The 10000-nt window shown below is 38.1% G+C and overlaps 1 protein-coding gene across 7 annotated transcripts in view; it reads right to left on the bottom strand.

Annotated features, from left to right (window-relative positions):
- The window catches only part of LOC126981948 (innexin inx2-like), a 186296-nt gene that overhangs the window by 49013 nt on the left and 127283 nt on the right, over nt 1-10000 (bottom strand). Inside the window, exon 1 of one of the 7 annotated variants that reach the window (XM_050833662.1) lies at nt 3929-4874. The exons of the other annotated variants lie outside the window; for them this stretch is intronic. The gene's annotated coding sequence lies outside the window, so the exon portion shown is untranslated. Of the gene's footprint in view, nt 1-3928; nt 4875-10000 lie in introns of those variants that run through there. 7 annotated transcript variants of the gene reach the window in all.

Below are 10000 nucleotides of genomic sequence, written 5' to 3'. Positions count from 1 at the left end.
CGTCACGAGTCTGATAAATATAACGACGTCTGACGCATTTATTTATTCGTTTTTTTGTTTATATTCTCGTTTTAATTGAGAGAGAGAGAGAGAGAGAGAGAGAGAGAGAGAGAGAGAGAGAGAGAGAGAGAGAGAGAGAGAGAGAGAATGAGAGCGAGAAAAAGTGATTTCGGGAGCTATTCTTAAGAACCAACCTATTGTATGGAGGCTCAATTTCACTCTCTCTCTGGTTTAGGCGTATCGAAGTAAAAGAGAGAGAGAGAGAGAGAGAGAGAGAGAGAGAGAGTACATATTTTTCTCACTAGAAGAGGAGAAAACAGAGTATCCTTATATTTTTTTTTCTTCCTCTTCCTCCTCCTCCTCCTCCTCCTCCTCGTCTTTAAGGTGGAAGGGAAGAATGATGGAAATTTTATGATGATGACTACGTTTGGGAGAACAATAAAAACTTCCACTACAACGACTACCATTACTACTACTACTACTACTACCACCACCATTACTATTACACCTACTACTACTACTACTACTAATACTAATACCACTACTACTAATACCACTACTACTAATTCTATCCCAATAACATTAATGCTTGTACTAGTGTGTGTGTGTGTGTGTGTGTGTGTGTGTGTGTGTGTGTGTGTGTGTGTGTGTGTGCGCGTGCAGCTGTCAACACTTTCTAAACCAACAGAAAATACAAAGTCAATTGAAGAAAGTGGGTCATGCTGAGAGAGAGAGAGAGAGAGAGAGAGAGAGAGAGAGAGAGAGAGAGAGAGAGAGAGAGGGGTTGTAGTGGACAAGTGGGAGAAGTAGAAGTAGGAGGAGATAGATGAAGGAGGAGGAGGAGGATGAGGAGGATGAGGAGGGGGAGGAGGAGGAGGAGGAGGAGGAGAGTAATAGGTCTTTGTGTATAGCCAGTGTGGTAGAAACAGTTACTTGTGGTGATGAACTACTACTACTACTACTACTTCTACTACTTCTACTACTACTACTACTACTACTACTACTACTACTACTACTAGGAATACAGCTACCACTACAATTACTATTTCTACGGCTGGTTTACTCCTATTACTACTACTACTACTACTACTACTACTACTACTACTTCTAAAACCTTTCCGTCCTTTGATGTAAAATACTTCCCCTTACATTTTTTCCTTCCTTTTTCGTTCTTTTACTCTTTTTTGCTTTTTTGCTCTTCCCTCCCTCAGGCATCTCTCTCTCTCTCTCTCTCTCTCTAGACAAGGACACTTTGACACAAAAAGTTTTCTCTACACGCCTTCTCTCTCTCTCTCTCTCTCTCTCTCTCACACGGTTCACTGGATCCATATTTCTATTTATTTCTGTGTAATTTTGTCTCTGGGGCCGACTCTCTCTCTCTCTCTCTTTTCTCTCTCTCTCTGTTTCACACACACACAAACACACACACACACACACACACTCACCAATTTCCCCCCCCCCCCCCCCCACACACACACACACCTGTTTCCATTCCCTAAGTGAAGTTTCGAGACAAAGAGAGAGAAAAAAACCCTCGAGAATGGACCTTCTTCTCATGATTGGCATCTCAAAGAAAACGGAACTCTCGCTCTATTGAAAAAACGGGGAACTCTTGCATTTTTTTATTTTTATTATTTTTATAGGGTCAAGTGGCAATGTGACGTATATTAGCACTGGGGCACTTTTTTTTATCGTAGTATTTATAGGAGCGACGGTTAAGTATGTTTATTTATTATTCTAGTTTTTATTTTTTTTAATGTTATTTATTTTCTTATGTTCAAAGGACAATGCGACGGAGATGAGTACCGACGCAGCGAGCAGCCTTACAGTAGTGTTTTAATCGCTCATTGATTTTCTTGTTTTTCGTAAGTTTTTTATGTGGGCTCAAGGGCCGATGTAACGGAGGGGCACCCAGGGCACACATACCGTATTCTGTTATCAGTATATCGTTTTTCTCGTTTATTTTTATAATTTTCTTAAGCTTAACTGACGATGTTACGTACTTGAGCACGGAGGCCACGCGCAACCCATCGTATGCCTCTAAATTATCCTTTGTCTTATAGAATCAAGGTTGTTTTAGGTGAACATATGTTTATTTGTATTTCCTTCTGCTTGTATTAATTTTTTTTTCATTTTCACTACATAATTTTTCTCTTTTCATTGAGCCTTCATAGTGTATATTTTTCACTCATTTTCTATAGTTTTCATTATATATTTGATTTCATGTTCCTCAGTATTCATTAACTTCTTACTTAAATTGACTCCTTGTGTACATTATAGTCTTTCTTTGTCTTTACATCCTTGCATTGTTAAACATTTTCAATTTTCTTCAATGTTCATCAATTTCCGAAACGCACTGAATATACCCAAAAGTCGACTCTTTGTAGCAATGTTTCACGCTTAGGAGAAACAGGGCGAAGAGGGTGGACAGAAGGGCGGGCAGGCGGGTGAGAGGGTGAGAGGGTGCGCTTGAAAGTCTACGGTGCCAGTCAGCCGCGTTTTACTGACTACTCGCTACGAAGGTTACTGGTTATAATTTTTGCTTGAAGTTTTTCTTTATTGTTAGTTTTCCTACTTAATTTTCTTGCTTTATATGTTTTTGTTATTGCTGTTTTTGTTATTGATGGCTTGTCTTGTCTTTACTACTGCAACAATAACTACTACTACTACTACTACTACTACTACTACTACTACTACTACTACTACTACTACCACTACCACTACTACTATATGTATTATCATTATGTCTATCTGGAAATATTATCTTCATTTACAGAAGATTTATATCTATTTTCGTTATACCTCACCACCTCTCTCTCTCTCTCTCTCTCTCTCTCTCTCTCTCTCTGTGTGTCTGAGTGTGTGTGTGTGTGTGTGTGTGTGTGTGTGTGTGTGTGTGTGTGTGTGTGTGTGTGTGTGTGTGTGTGTGTGTGTGAGAGAGAGAGAGTGAAGGGGATGTACGTTTTTTATCTTTTTTTTCTGCGCCCACGTGTGTGTGTGTGTGTGTGTGTGTGTATAAGTGGGCGTACGTACACTTAAGAACCCTCAAAAAAATCCAATAGAGGAAGCAGGAGACTCAAGACACTTAGATTCGACCCTCGGAACGAAGCACGGAGGGAGAAAATAAGGGCTGATAAAGGAGGGGAGGAGAGGAACACGTGATAGCAGGATGAACAGAAGTAATAGGATATGGATGATAGAAAAAGGAAATACACGATAGAGACAAAAAATATTAAAAAGGCCCAAGGCAACCCACATGGAGGAGATAGATGAAGGAGGAGGAGGAGGAGGAGGAGGAGGTATACAATGTGGAGAGAAGAGGTAGATAAAAAAGATAAGTTGGTAAAGCTGAAGAAATAAAGAAAAAAATAAGTCGAATGAATGGAAGAAAGAAACAAGTGGAAGAAGAAGGAAGTGGAGAGGAGAGATAAGTAAGAAAAGTGGAATAGGTGGAAGGAAGAAGCAGATGAAAGGCGAAGAAAAAGGAAGAGAAGATAACAATATATGAAAAGTAAAAAAAAAGTGGAGTAAAAGGAGGAAATAGGGCAGAAAAATGGATAAAGGAAATGAAATAATGAGATGAAATAGATAAGAAAGCGGTGGCTGAGTGGTTAGCGTTCCGTCGCCGCGTCCTGCCCACCGCCACAGCTGGTAGTGTTCAGTCCCCGTCGAGTGGCCCAAGACTACCCACATGCTGCCCTGAAGACCACCTGTCAACCCGGACTCTAGATTCTCTCTCTTAAAAAAGGTATCAAAGATGAGCTCCGGGGGACAGCATGAGCCAAGCAAGATGGTGCCACTATAAACACTTGCCTGCGCCACAACGGGAAGGGCCCGACCATCAGGCCCCACCAGGGCTAAATAAGTATATAAAACTAATATAAAAGTAATGTAATTAATATAATGAGACACTTAATAGAGTACTTACATGACTCAATTTGACGATACAGAGGAGGAGGAGGAGGAGGAGGAGGAGGAGAAGGAGGAGGAGGAGAAAAAGGAGGAGGGGAAGGATGAGAATTAGGGTGAGGAGGTGTCGGAGGAAAAAGAGGAGGAGGAAGAGCAAAACTAAAATTTATAGGAGGAAAAATAAGTGGAAATGGAGGAAGAACAGGAAAAAAAAACTAGGAAGGAAAAGAGAAAAGTAGAAATGGACGAGGAAAAGGAAGCTCATAAAAAAGGAGAGATTGAACTAATGAACAAGAAAGGAGTGGAAATTGAATAGGAGGAAAAAGAAAAGAACGAAAAAAATTAGAGAAAAAAAATCAAAGGGAGGAGGAGGAGGACAGAGGAAAGATGATGTGGAGGAGGAGGAAAAGGAAGAGGAGGGAATAGAAAGAAGAGGGAGGAGAGGGGGGGTCAGGAGGGAAAGGTCAGTGGTAAGGTCATATCAGGTCAGGCAGAGGTCACGACGGCTGGCTGGGTTGACCTTTGCCCACGGTCAAAGATTTATGTGACCCGCGCGCGTGGAGGTCAGGTGTCACGTGACCTCGCCCAGGAAAAAAAGGTTCTCTTCCTCTTCTTTTATTAACTTTTTTTTTTCTTTGTTTACTTTTATCTGTTTTATTTTGGGTTTTCTCTTCCTCCTTGTTTTGTTTTGTTTTGTTTTGTTTGTTTTTTTATTTTCTTTTTTTTTCCAGTTATATTTCTCTCTTTTTATTCTATACGTGTTTTTATTTTTTTTCTTGTTCTTTTTTCTGCGTTATTTTTCTTTTTTCATTCTATTTTTCGTTATTTTCTGTATTTACTTTTTTCCGGTTTTCTTTCTCTTTTTTTTCCTGTTTTAATTTTCTTTATTCATCTCTTTAATTTTTTTTCGTATTTACTTTTTTTCCAGTTTTCTTTTCTCTCTTTTTTTTTATATATACATGTTTTATGTATTAATTTGTTTTTTGGTTCACTTTTTCTTGCTTTAATTTTCTTTTTTCATTATTTTTTTGTATTTACGTTTTCTTCTTTTTCAGTTTTCTTTCTTTTTTTTTGGTTCACTTTTTCTGCGTTAATTTTCTTTTTTTCATTCTTTTTTTCAGTTTTCTTTCTTTATTTTTTTTCGTTCACTTTTTCTACGTTATTTTTTTTTATTATTTTTTACTATTTCCTTTTTTTTTCGGTTCGAGGATTTTTTCGCCCTTTTTTCTATTTTTTGTTCTTGTTTTGGGTATACTTTTTTTTTTGTTGTTTTTCGTCCCTGTTTGGTTGGCATACATATATTTTTTGTTTTCTTTTTTCGATAAATTCACTTGTTTCAACTGGAATTCCTCGTGTTTATTTTTTATTCTTTTATTTGTGTTTGTCTATATTTCTGATTCTTTTCTTTCTATGGTTTATTTATATCTCGTTTTTTTCCTGCGTTTTTCACTTTTTCATTTTCTGTATTTCATTTATTCATTATTGTTTTCTTTTTCTATTTCTTTTCTGTATATTTTCAGAATTTCCTTATTGTCTTCACTTTGTAGTAATCATTATTTTTGCTTCTTTACTTCTTGTTATAATTTTGTCTTGATTGTATTTTCTTCTTTTCTTTGCTTGTCCTTTGTTTCCCTTTTCCAATTTCTTTATTTTATCATTTTTCTTTCCATTTCCACTTCCGTTTCATCTGTAATGTGAGATTCATGTATTCTCTCTCTCTCTCTCTCTCTCTCTCTCTCTCTCTCTCTCTCTCTCTCTCTCTCTCTCTCTCTCTCTCTCTTCCAATCTGTGTGTGTGTGTGTGTGTGTGTGTGTGTGTGTGTGTGTGTGTGTGTGAATGACTGTGCGAGCGTGGACGTGTGTTTAATTTCTGGTCAAGAACACACACACACACACACACACACACACACACACACACACACACACACACACACACACACACACACACACGTCACTATAAACAATTCAGAGTTTCCACAATTCTGCGCCGGACCAAAACAAAACAATCAACACAACAACAACACAAACAACAACAACAATAACAACAGCAAACACCTTTTTTTCAACTGTGTAAACAAACAAACACACAAACTCGCGTATAAACAAAAGCACAGAGAATAAATAGCTAATCACTGTATCATTATTGTCATTATTATTATTATTATTATTATTATTGTTATTGTTATTGTTGTTATTGTCTCGGAAAACGTTCACTCACTGGCGTTGTTTTTGTTATAATTCGTTAAAAAAAAGAAAAATGTAAAATAGGAGCGTTGGAAAATAGGTCCAGTTTCAGTTTTCATTAAATATACACACAAAAAAAAACACGACAAAAAGAACAAAATACAGTGAAAACGTTAAAATAAAAACGTAAAAAAAAAAAAAAAATAGGTTTGTGTACTGATGATAAACTCTCTCTCTCTCTCTCTCTCTCTCTCTCTCTCTCTCTCTCTCTCTCTCTCTCTCACACACACACACACACGAAGACCTCCCTCACACTTCTATAGACACTGATTTATAGGCGAACACACACACACACACACACACGCACACACACACGCACAAACACACACACGAACACCGCCCCTTATCCGGCTATAGACACTTTGTTATTGGCACACTCGGATATAGATAAATGAATTAACGAACACACACACACACACACACACACACACACACACACACACACACACACACACACACGCACACACACACCTCCGTCTCGCCCGAAGCTTCGTTCCTCACTAAACCCCAAATCAGAACCTCCGATCCACGTGTCTCCAGTCAATAGGTTCTTTTTTTCCTTTTTTTTCTTGAACAATAGACTTCCTGCTCTCGTGAGGAGGAGGAGGAGGAGGAGGAGGAGGAGAAGGAGGAGGAGGAGGAGGAGGAGGAGGAGGAGGATGTGGTGGTGGTGGTGGTTTGAGGAGTGACGAAGGGAGGAGGAGGAGAAGAATTGTATAAGGGTGAAGAAGAGGAGGAAGAGGAGGAGGAGGAAGAAGAGGAGGAGGCTAGGAGAGTGAACAAGAGGAGGAGGAGGACGGGGGAAGAGGAGGAGGTGTAGTGTGAGGCCAAGCAGACAGCAGATAAGGAAGAATAGGAGGAGGAGGAGGAGGAGGAGGAGGAGGAGGAGAGGAAGAAGAGGAAGAGGAGGAGGAGTGTGCCAAGAAACAAAGATAAGAAACTAGAAAAAGTAGTAGTAGTAGTAGTAGTAGTAGTAGTAGTAATAGAAAAGAAGTATATTAATATCAAATACAGACAATGTAATACAAGCCCCCCTCCCCCTCTCTCTCTCTCTCCTCGTGTCCCGAACCTGTTTGAGTCGCGTCCACTCAAGACACAAAAAGAAGTGACGTTTTGTTGCTGCTGATCCTCCTCCTCCTCCTCCTCCTCTTCTTCTTCTTCCACCTCCTCCTCCTCTTAGTGCCTCCTCTTCCTCCTGTCTGCCTCTCTCTTCCTTCTCATTTTACTTCTTCTTCTCTTCTTTCTCTTTTTCTTCCTCCATTCTCTTCCGTGTCCTCTTCTTCTTCCTCCTCCTTCTCCTTATTCTGCTTCCTTCTCTTCCTTCATTTGCGTTTTTCCTTCTTTCATATTTCTTCTCTTCCTCATTCTGATAACTTCTCTTCCTTCTAATTCTTTTCATTCCTCTTGTTTTTTTCTTTAATTTAGTTTCTCTTTCTTTTTTTCATATTTCTCGTTTTCTTCCTTCTATTTCCTTCACTCATTTTCTTCTTTTCATTCTTTCTTTCCCTGCTTTATTTTTCTCTTCCTTTGCCTTCTTGTTCTAATTTCTCTTCCCTTTATCTGTTTTCTCCTGTCATTCCTACTTCTAACTTCCTTCTCCTCTCCATCAATTACTTCTTTTACGACCTACTTATTCTCCTCTTCTTCCTTCTTCCTCTTCTTCTTCTTCTTCTTCGTCTTTATTTTCCTTTTTCATCTACTTAACCTGTTACTTCCTACTCCTCTTGTTCTTCATCTTCTTCTTCGTCTTGTTATTCTTTATTCTTCTTTTTCTTTTTCTTCTTCTCCTTCTTTATCTTCTACCTCCTCCTCCTTCTCCTCCTCCTCCTCCTCTTCTTCTAATTTCCTTTTTCATCTTCTTCTTAATCTGTTACTTCCTACTCCTCTCCTTCTTCGTCTTCTCCTTCTTCGTCTTGTTATTCTTTATTCTTCTTTTTCTTCTCCTTCTTCATCTTCTACCTCCTCCTCCTTCTCCTCCTCCTCCTCTTCTTCTAATTTCCTATTTCATCTTCTTCTTAATCTGTTACTTCCTACTCCTCTCCTTCTTCGTCTTCTCCTTCTTCGTCTTGTTATTCTTTATTCTTCTTTTTCTTTTTCTTCTTCTCCTTCTTCATCTTCTACCTCCTCCTCCTCCTCCTCCTCTTCTTCTTTTAACTTATCTCTCTCTATCTCCATCTTATTCTAATTTCTACTTCATTCAAATTCTTCCTTCTCCTCCTACTCTTCTTATTCTTCTTATACAAACACCTCCTCCTCCTCCTCCTCCTCCTCCTCCTCCTTTAACATGCATTATTGAACATTGATTTTCTCTGGAACTTTGGTGTTTTTGCTGACGTCAGGAGAGAGAGAGAGAGAGAGAGAGAGAGAGAGAGAGAGAGAGAGAGAGAGAGATTAGTATATATTATGATTATTTTTTCAATTAATTTCGACTTTTTTCTAATTTTCTTCGTCTTTTTCTTCTTCTTCTTCTTCGTCTTCTTCTTCTTCTTCTTCGTCTTCCTAAATTAGTACTCCTCTCTCTCTCTCTCTCTCTCTCCTACGTCTCCTTCAATATAAATATCTTAACGTAATTAATTTTGGAGAGAATAAAAATGGAGGGAAGGAGGGAGGGAAGGGAGGAGGGAAGGAGGAAGGAGGGAAGGAGGAAGGAAGGAAGAGGAAGGAGAGAGACGGGGAAGTAGATTAGGAAAGAAGAAAGGGAAGGAAGGAAGGAAGGAAGGAAGGAAAAAGGGAGGGGGAAGAAGAGGAGAAAGAGGAAGAGAAAAGAAAAAGATGGAGGAGGGAGAGAAAAGGGAAGAAAAGAAGGGAAGAATAAAAGAAATAAAATAAGGAAGAAAAGATAAGAAGAATGAGGGGAAAGAAGGGAAGGAGAGAAGGAGGGAGAAGAGGAAAAGAAGGAAGGAGAAAGGAATATAAGAATAGGAAAGAAGAGAATGGGAGAAATGAGAAAGAAAGGAAATAGAGGAAAAAAGGAAGAGAAGGAGAATGAAAGGAGAGAAGAGGAGGGAGATAGAGGAGAGAAAATAGAGGAAAGAGAGAGAGAGAGTCATGAACTGCTTTATTGTTTCTTAACAGGGAGGAGAGAGAGAGAGAGAGAGAGAGAGAGAGAGAGAAATAGACAAAACTTTTACAACTCACCAGAATAGACGCGTCGTGTGTGTGTGTGTGTGTGTGTGTGTGTGTGTGTGTGTGTGTATGTATGTATGTTATGGATAAGAATACGCACACAACTAAATAATATCGTGTGTGTGTGTGTGTGTGTGTGTGTGTGTGTGTGTACCGTTCACCCCCGTTCACTTACCTGGAAAAGAGAAAAAAACGCTCACATTAATATAAATAACAACAACAACAACAATAACAATAATAACAATAGTAATAATAATAACAATAATAATAATAATAATAATAATAATAATAATAATAATAATAATGATAATAACAATAGTAATAATACTAACAATAATAACAATAGTAATAATAATAACAATAATAATAATAATAAAAATAATAACAATAATAATAATAATAATAATAATGATAATAACAATAGTAATAATACTAACAATAATAATAATAATAATAATAATAATAATAATAATAATAATAATAATAATAATAATAATAATAATAACAATAATAATAACAGTAAGAAGTAAAAGAAGAAAAAGAAAAAAGAAAAGCAAAAAACGAGAGAGAGAGAGAGAAGAATGAATGAACTAGGGAGAGAGAGAGTTTGACGAGGGAGGGAAGGAGGGAAGGAGAAAGAGGAAGAGGAAGAAGAAGAGGAGGAGGAGGGAGGGAGAGGTGCCAAGTCAAGGATGGAGGGAAGAATAGGAGATGAGTGCCAA

The sequence above is a fragment of the Eriocheir sinensis genome, chromosome 49 (genome assembly GCF_024679095.1).
Source record: "Eriocheir sinensis breed Jianghai 21 chromosome 49, ASM2467909v1, whole genome shotgun sequence".
Lineage (NCBI taxonomy): Eukaryota > Metazoa > Arthropoda > Malacostraca > Decapoda > Varunidae > Eriocheir > Eriocheir sinensis.
The sequence above is the reverse complement of the archived record's forward strand: the minus strand, read 5'-3'. Positions and strand labels throughout refer to the sequence as shown.